General features: G+C 34.3%; 1 protein-coding gene across 1 annotated transcript in view; it reads left to right on the top strand.

Annotated features, from left to right (window-relative positions):
- Positions 1 to 5852: 5852 nt before the first annotated feature.
- The window catches only part of Pcdh15 (protocadherin-related 15), a 759655-nt gene continuing 756222 nt past the window's right edge, over positions 5853 to 9285 (top strand). Inside the window, exon 1 of the mRNA XM_013514752.1 lies at positions 5853 to 5976. The gene's annotated coding sequence lies outside the window, so the exon portion shown is untranslated. The remainder of the gene's footprint in view (positions 5977 to 9285) is intronic.

Raw genomic sequence — 9285 nt, 5'->3', positions numbered from 1 at the left:
TTTGATCAGTCTTACATGCTTATATCTGGTAATCTGAACAACTACTTTGAAAACAATATGCAAACTAATAACCATTGTTAATTTACTATCATCTTGTGTTTGAAATTCTGTGTCATTTTTATTGTTTTTTATTATCTTTAAAATAATAGATGCAATGTAATACAACACAAATGTAGTGTGCAATAATTACTCCTCTACCGAGGAAGTTGAATCATCATTATCATCTTTTTGTAGCATGTTTGATGAACTAAAAATTACTTACCATGTTGGCATTTTAATACAGCAATGAAAAATATTGTGGCATTTACATAGCTGCACTGTTTTTTATAGACTGTCCCACTTGAACTTCCCTAGAACTACTAATATTTATTTATTCTAATGACACAGGAATTACGGAGGAAACTTCTGATAAGAATACATTGGATTGTATAATTTCGTTTTCCCAACCTATCCTTGTAAAGAACGTTGAAGTCAAGGAAGATTATTATTAATAGAATGTTCATAAAACTCTATGTATTGGGTTAAGATTATAAAAATCTATGACAATTTTAGGCTCTAGCATCTTATCTAACATGATATAAAAAGGGACAGTGTGATTAACTTGCAAAAAATTATTTGCACCTAACTTGCAAAAAAAGGGATTCCCTGATGTAATTTATACTCTCTTACTATGGCCACAATTATGGCAGTTTTTGTCATCGGGATTAGGAAGAAAAATATTATATCTCAGCCTCTCAATGTTTGAGTAGCCTCTTCATGAAATAGCAAAGGGGACACCAGGAAGCCCACACACTTTCCAACCACTTATCTCCTCCTTAGCACTGAATCAAGATAAATTGATTCAGTAGAGTTAAAGGTACATGTATCTTGGACGGTGTCCCTGGTTCTATATTTATACCTGTTTCTATTAAATGCAGAACCATCTTGTCACGTCACTTTGCAGTGGAACTTGACCTTGTTCCAAAATATCTGTCATGGTTATTTGTTGCTGTGGACAATTTGAAACCCTTCTAAATGAAGCTATAAAGCACTTACAAATTCCTTCACTCCAGCAGGACATGAATTTAAAGGAAGAATTTTTCATACAGTTTGGGGATATTTGAATAACTGCCAAGAGATAAATGAACTGTCCACTGTCCTTTAAATTTTGAGGTATTGGAGGCATTTTCAAAAGGTAGCAGTAGGAGCCGAAAGATGAGATGGCCTAAGTTATTGATTTCTTGGTACAAGACAAGTGTTCGAAATTCCCGCACCCAGCACTTACTGATCAGCTCACTATAATTTTCTCTGACATGTACAGAGGCTCTCTGGCTCAGGAGTAACTTGGAGTCTCTGCCCCCTCTATTGTGGGGTGTAGTATAGGAATAGCTGGCACATGTGTCCTCAGCTGTAGAGAGAATGTCACACACCCTTCAGCACACTTGGCTATGCCTCCTGTAGTAGAGAGCAAGAGACAGACAAGGAAATAAAGACTGAATGAGTGTATTTTCACCTTTTGTCAGAAATGCTTCTTGAAAGTGTGCTCTTTGAAATGGGCTGAATTAATCATTATTTGAGGAAATAAATGTACATTGGGTTAAGCTGCTAAATTTGTATTGATTTTTTTCAGCAACATTATCATACATATATATCCCCCATGAGAGAAATGGACCTGTGCAAAGATAGCATAAGTAATAATTTATTCTGATTTTTACCACTTGAATCCAGCTGTTTTATAAATCCTAAATATCTTTCTGGGGGTGAAGAGAGATCTGTAAGGCAAATAAGACAGCTAAAAAGTAAACATAACATTTAAGAAACATTTTACAACAATTAGTGTCTCTCCTTTTTTGTAGTTTTATATGTCTGTTTTTAAGGGGTTTTAGATTAAATTAATCACATACTTTAATTTTACAGTGTCTAGTCTTATACAAGATTTAAGAATAATTCCTACATTTGAAAGTCCATCAGATACACATAAAGATAAACTTATCACTCTAAATTTAATAATCTTTAAGTATTGAATTTTAGAGATGATATGAGTGGCTCAGTATTGTCCCATACTTTACTAAGTCATGCTGTACATGTATAAGTTAGTTATTCTTTAAGCACTGCCACTTACCTACTGCATTATGTCTTTAAATTTCTCTCCTAAAATAATAGTATGTCATTTGAAATCCTCAGAAGCGGTATTAAACAGAGATTATACTTTTCTTTATCCTTCAATTTATCACTATAATCCATGAAAGAACTGGGGTTAGAAGAAATGTGAAAGAAACTAAGGTAAATGTAGCTGTTTTGAATCCTGACAATAAGGAAATGTCAGAAAAATTATATATAAAGAAATCATGATATGACTTATTAGCAAGAACAAAGGTGATTGTCCAGCTTGTCGGTTCCTGCGTGAGTTTGTAATGTGTGCTTGTACACAACAGGTTTCAATCTCAGCTTTAAGTGATTGTTAGTTCAAGCCTAGAATGAATGATCCTAGACAACCTGGCAACACAGTGCTTATAAGGCATAGAGCTATTTTGATAGTACTGTGGACATTTTTGTTCCAGAAAGCTTTGATTGGAGTAATGGACAGAAAAAAAAAAAAAAAAAAAAAAGCTTTTTCTACTTCTCTTTGCAGTTTCTACCGACTCAAAAATTCAGTTCTCATTCTGCAAGGATAAACAAAATACCCTTATGTCTTGCTTTCATGAGGTGATATATTTGAGAGTAATATATGCATGGATTACTATTGGCTTTCTATACTTTAATCAGACACTTTGAAATACTTTTCACCAAAAGACAGAAGTTAGAAGTTTATAAAAAATACTCTACTCTCCGTGTATATTTGTCAGCCAGTCAATGGAGTAAACTTCACTGTAAGTCTCTTGTCAACAGAAGTAACTTTAAATGATAGCCAACTCTCTCTGTGTAAACCTACAGTTATAATAAGTTAAGATTCCAAAAAGATTAAATACGCAAAGGAAAGTTTGTGTCTTTGACTCATTCCTTGTTTTCTTATTGTTCAATAATCTTCAGAGAGGAGAACTGGCATAAGTGCAAAGTTTCATGCTAATCTACCCAGGTAAGGGTGGGGTGGAGCTCATTTCTGGCATAGAATTTGAGTATTAAATGATTTCTCCTTCAGTTCTCTGTAAAATGTAACATGAAACTTTGTATGAAATAATCTCACAACATTCTAATACATTTAATGTTATAAATCTTTAGAGTAACATATAATATACCCTTTGCTACAATCCATACAAGATAAATACAAGTTAAATATTTTCTGATAGTTATTTTTGAAAGAAAAGTAAAAGTGAGTAAAATAGTGCTGAAGTGTTAATAAATTAAAATTCACTTAAAAAGACTTGGAGGGGTACTAGGAGTATAGCTCAGTGGCAGAGCATTTGCTTAGCATGCTCAGAGTCCTGAGTCCAATCCCCAGCTTGAAAAAAAGCCACTGGAGAAAATCCATCATAATCTCTCTGCAACGACAGTCAGCAAATTTATATTCTTCATGATGACTGTGTGTATGTGTATGGATGTATGGTATATTTGTATGTACCTGTTAGAATTCAACTTTAGATTTACAACGTGTACTATTTATTTTTGATTTTAAAATCTTGCTAGTTTATTTTTGCCAACTTTCTCATAAATGTCCTGATTAATATAATTTAATGGCTAGAAGACTACACTTACAATTATAGAGCAAAATGAATATTTTTTATGGTATCAATTCTTCAAGAGAAGAAAAGGGGTAAAATGTAGGATGTAGAGTTGGGGTCAGTGGGCTTTAAAAAGAAAACTAGATGGAGACTAAGAAAAAAGGGAGAAATTGAGAAAGAGTAGAGAGAGAGAAAAGTATAGAATATTAACCACCATATGCCTAACAAAATTATTTCCAGTTAATGGATTTTCCAGTGATTGTTTCCATTCTGCATTTTTGTTTGTAAATTGATTTCTATGAAATTTGCCTCTTGCATCCTGTAAAATATTGCATTTTGTCACCACATTAAATTCATTTTTAATAACTAAATATGAAAATATAGTGACTTTTATTAAACAAAAATGAAGCTCTTTTCATCAACAACAGTTCTAGTAATAACAGTTTAATTTCGCATAGGAGCCAAGAAAGCGATGAAATTATCTGTGCTGTAGCTACATTTCTGATATGTCATCAAAGTTATAATTTAATATCACCAAAAGTGAGGATGACTTTTAGATTTATATGGAATATAATTAGAAGTTTTTATCTTAACTAGGACAATTTATCATGCCAGCTGCTATTAATACCAATGTATGTATTATTTCATATATGTAATATTTCAATGAAATGAAAAATCATCTCAAAATATTACAACTTTGTTTAAACTTGTATTGAGAAGTCCCATTATTAAGACATCATTTGTAAAATTTTTAGAATATCAGTTCTTATAGCTGTTTAATGCATACATTTCTACAAGTGTCCATCAGCATCCCCTGCATCTTTATTGATTTGGAGGAATAAAATAATTCAATTTGTTTGCATTGTACATGACATCAGATTAAATAGGTTTTGCCCGAGGGCTCTCGGGGCCCATCTATGATCACCTGTTTTTACTTTTACATGTTTTATTCCTTAAATTTATGACATCTCTGACTGATATCAGATTCACTCCACATGCATGACTTTCATCTCCCCTAGAAAACTAAACCAGAAGTATCTGTTATTTTTAATGAAACTTTTCGCTGAGAGTATGTTTACAAATCTAGCAGCATTTCTAGAGGTAGAGGTATTTTTTCTAAATTGGGCAAGTACCTCGTCAGAGTAAAATAAAATCTACGTTGTCCTTGGGGAAACCAAGGGCTCTGAGGAGTTTTATCTGTGATACTCTTGACCTTTTTTATTTCGGTCAGTCTAAGTGTATTTTCTCTACGTCACACTATTGTATATTCTTAGATTACTTTCATTTCTACATTCTTTTTAGGTGCTCAGGTGAGTAAGTAGGCAAAATCTGAGATGGATTTCATTAAATACTAAGTAAGATAGATTCCTTAAAAATGTATGCCTGATTAGAAATCAAAATATCTGTTTGTTTACCTATCCCTCGATACTAATTTGGAGACTTTTTATAGCACAATATTCCTATAGTAAGTTTCTCTATGATAACCTTGTATCAGTTACTTGCTTGTATAATCTAGAATGTCTACTTTTGTTTTCCATAAAATGTATGAAGTTTCCTATGTCCTCCAAATGTGGAGGAATTACTATAAAAGCGTGGATTTCGGGGAAGAGGTAGAAGGAAAGAAAGAATTGTGAAAGGAGCTTAAGAGATTATCTTGACTTGTCAATAATATTGTTACTAGAAGTAAGCTGCTAACTTTCTCAGGACTGTTGAAGTAAAACAATAAAAAAACAACGACATAAAAGAGACCAGAGAATCACCAGAGAGGCTGACAGGACACAGCACAATAAAGCAGCCAGCAGCCTCTATCAGTGGGGCATCAATTTGTCTTTTGGGCTGTAGCACCTGCTACTAATTGGCGCAAAGCACTCTCCAGTCACTGAGTGGTCTAGCGCACTCCGTTGTCTCTATATGCTGTGAGGAGCAAGAGAGCTAATTGCTGCTGCTTCAGTGCCGGTGAATCAACGTGCTGAGCTAATAGCCACAGATAGAGGGCAGACAGATTCCTGCCAGCAGCTTAGAGTTAGTTGCTTGTGATAAGTAAGGCAGTTGGCACGCACTTCAGAACGTGGAGAAGGATGGTATGCCTCCTGGATTAATATGCTTAGGTGTTTTGCTTTGTTGTGCATTTTTAAAAGTCTCAGTTCACATTTTTTGTGATGTTACAAAAGTGGCCATGAATGGCTCACAGAAACAAGAAGTGTAACGTGTGAATGAATCGTCTTGAAACTAGATTATGAGCGTTGATTGTTTTTAAAGCGATGTGCAGGAGGCAGCCTTGGCAAGGAAACTTGCTGCATAATCTTACATGGAGCACAGATGAAACTTTGAACTGCAAGTAAGTTCTCCCCCCTCTCCAACTCTTTCCCTATCTTTTCAAATTTAAGACATCAGTAAACTAAAGAGAAAGTTAAGACCTTGTTTCAGTATAATACATCTGTCATATCACTTTCTGTTATGCTTGTTCAAAGAGCAGAGTAGTCGTGATGTGCAAGTAATTATTTGCTGGAAAAGTAAACATCGTTGCATGTCCTCTTGTTCTCCTTGATTATAGAGTGGGATTGTAATTTTGTTGAGATGTCATTGTAATATTTACAAAGACACACGCTCTTAAATTGCAACTCTGGTTTGTCACTTAAACAAATAAAATCCTCAAGAACTCCCCTGGCTTCCTCTTCCCAAAAAACATGGGAAAATGGCATCAGAATTGACATGCTGTTTTTTTTGTTTGTTTGTTTTTTTGTTTTTTTATGTGTGCACACCTTGACATTCTGCTTTATGTGTAATAGTGAGGGAAGCTTTAGTGGGTAGATAAGTTAAAGTGGCTAACTGCATCACAATGACTGGTGTGAATGTTTTGTGCCTTGCTCTGATATAGAGTATCCTGATGCTTTCATTATAAATGTTTTAGTGCATTAGAACATCTATCTCTTTTTAAAAGTATCTAGGAGCATTAACCATTTAGAATTTGAATCTAGGTCGACTTTATCCTTATAATACAAAATTAATACTAGATAGTCTTAACAGCTTTCCTATTTTGTGGTCTGGCTTCTCTTTAAAAGCATACTTTAGTAGCTAACAGGGCAGGTGGGCCCTGAGTAATAAGATTCGGGCCCAATCTGTTGGTAGTTGAATGTGTGACTCTTGTACACACAGATGGTCAGCGATTTGATGGAGTTGTAGTATGCATGCAGAAGGCCATTGTCAGCAAGAGAGTGATACGATGGTCCCGGGTAAGGTTGACTCCAAGTCATACTCATTTACTCTCACCAGAAAGCCGATTGTCAAACATAGTAACCAAATACTCAAGTCATTGTTGTGCTGCTTAACACTAGAGAAGCAAATGGTTTGTTTTCAAAAGCATATTTTAAGTGCAGAATGCTGCCTGCAGTTTGCACAGTCTGCATGGAGTCTTTTGGTACATGTACATGTGCACTTGTTTTTCTCTGTAAATTGGACCCACTACTGTTTTCTTTAGTTTGCTTAAATTGTGGCTGAGTGCAAGTGGGGGCATTTATCAGCGTATGTGAGTCTTCAAGTTTCAGCTACTTGATACCCTTGACTGGGAACTCATGCTCCTATGAAATAAAAGTGTAATTTAATGGGTGCCCAATTCTACTGAGTGGCGACCTCCTCACCTCATAGCTGTTCCAATGATGTGCTGAGCGCGGAATGTGAATCCCCATAACGTTGTCACAGAGATCATCTCTAAGCATTAACTGTTGAGAGACCCAAGGAAGCTAGCACTGTAGGCTGCCTCTCTAGAAAATCATAGAGTGATTTTGATTATTATTTTTAAGGGATTTAATCAAAAGCTTTTCTAGGATATTGAAAAAAATTATTTTCTTCATTAATATTACTTGATATTAGTAAGTGAAATATAAGATTGGTTTAACAGAACATGAATAGTTTTAATTCTAAGAAGCATAACCTGAGTTAAAGTAAGATGTGCATTACCATCTTTTTTATCAATCTTTCCACATTTGAGTTTTGCATAATGTGCATTATATTAATCGTTATATTATCCAGTTTTTCACACAGGCAGACAACCTGATTTTTGCCATTTGCAAAAATTTCTCAATATTTTGGTACACAGCCTAAGACTGAAATTAAATCCAAAAGTTAATTATTTTTCTTATCAAAGAAAATCACTACTTTCTTTAATCAAAAAGTGTATGTCATGTGAATATATGAGCAATTAATGATTCCTTTTTGTTATCACTTGATCATAAAAAGTTTCATGTCTCAAAAATTTGAGACTTTACAATATAGTAAAAATAAAAATAAATGAAGTAATTCCCAGTGTGAGCATTTTATAAGAGTAGATAAATGTACTATCACTTATAATAAATGTGCAGATAAAGTTTCAGCAAACAGGAACTTTTTTCCTACGTAGATAGTGTAAAATGGTATAAAACTCTCATAAACCAGCTTTTATCTCAACTTTTTTTCTCACATAGAAGTCTCTGTACACATTTGTATTTTATTATCAAGCTAACCCTTGGGGAGGAATACATGGTTTAAGTTTCACTAAGGATTTCGACCTATGAATAAATTACATTTGGCTGCAATAATAATTTAAGCAAAAAGGTCACACTGTTTCTTACTACAGTGGGCATGTGTTCTTTAATTTTTACTTAGAACTCTGAGAGTACTTTTTAGTTACAGTCATTCTTTTCTGGTTTTTGTTTTTGAATGAGTTATTCCTCTTATGGAAATCATAGCATACTAGAATCATTTTGTCATTCCATGTCTCCATGGCTTTTACTTGCAAAAGAAGGTTGTATAATTACACAATTGAAATGACTGATTTAGACAAAGGTGACTCTCCAAAGCTGGTTTTGTTATTCTCACCTAAAACTGATATCTGCATATATTTTTTCTTTTGTAATGAGAATTTTATGACTTTTTACTTTATAATGTGACACACTGTGGATTTAAAACTAACAACCACCTATGGGGCTTTATTTTTCTTTTCTTTCTTTTTTTTTTTTTGGTACCAGGAATCAAGCTCATGTGCTGGCTCCAGCCTAGCAGGAGCTATACCACTGAGCTGTACCCCAGGAGGACTTTCTGTACCAGTTTGATGTTCACGTATTACAGGGTTGCATGCAAAGATATTCAAAGGAATTGCGGGAATTCATTAATGACCATAGTCAATGTTAAGTGAGCAAAGAAAGAGCCACTCTGAGTAATTTATGGCAAAGTTATGTTCTCTTGGCAAAATCTATGTACAAATTCTAAGGGTTCGAAGTGCTCAGAAACTGAATTAATATGTAACTTTCTTTTCAATTAAATACGGGAGTGAAGTCACTTGGTTCACATGAAAAACATAGAAAATAGGGCAATTCACTTTCTAAGACCTGTCTCTGTTAGACCGAAGCTATCTTTCCCTCAATAAATGTTTCCTGCTCTTAAAAGAAAAGAAAAAGACAGAAAATATACACAGAAATTACAAATGAGGCCATTACTTCCTTATACATGAGGATCATTAGGAGGGGATATTATTTTAAATATGAGCATAAATAGCATGGCCTTGGATCAGCACCTACAATCAGCACCTGTGAGGTATCCAGCAACGTGCCAGTCTTGGAGGAATATGACACCAAATGTGCTTGGTCTCAGGCTGAAAATAATTAACACATTA

This window comes from Chinchilla lanigera, unplaced genomic scaffold (assembly GCF_000276665.1).
Source record: "Chinchilla lanigera isolate Chin_1 unplaced genomic scaffold, ChiLan1.0 scaffold00024, whole genome shotgun sequence".
In the NCBI taxonomy this organism is placed as follows: domain Eukaryota; kingdom Metazoa; phylum Chordata; class Mammalia; order Rodentia; family Chinchillidae; genus Chinchilla; species Chinchilla lanigera.
This window is presented reverse-complemented; position numbering and strand designations above follow the sequence as displayed.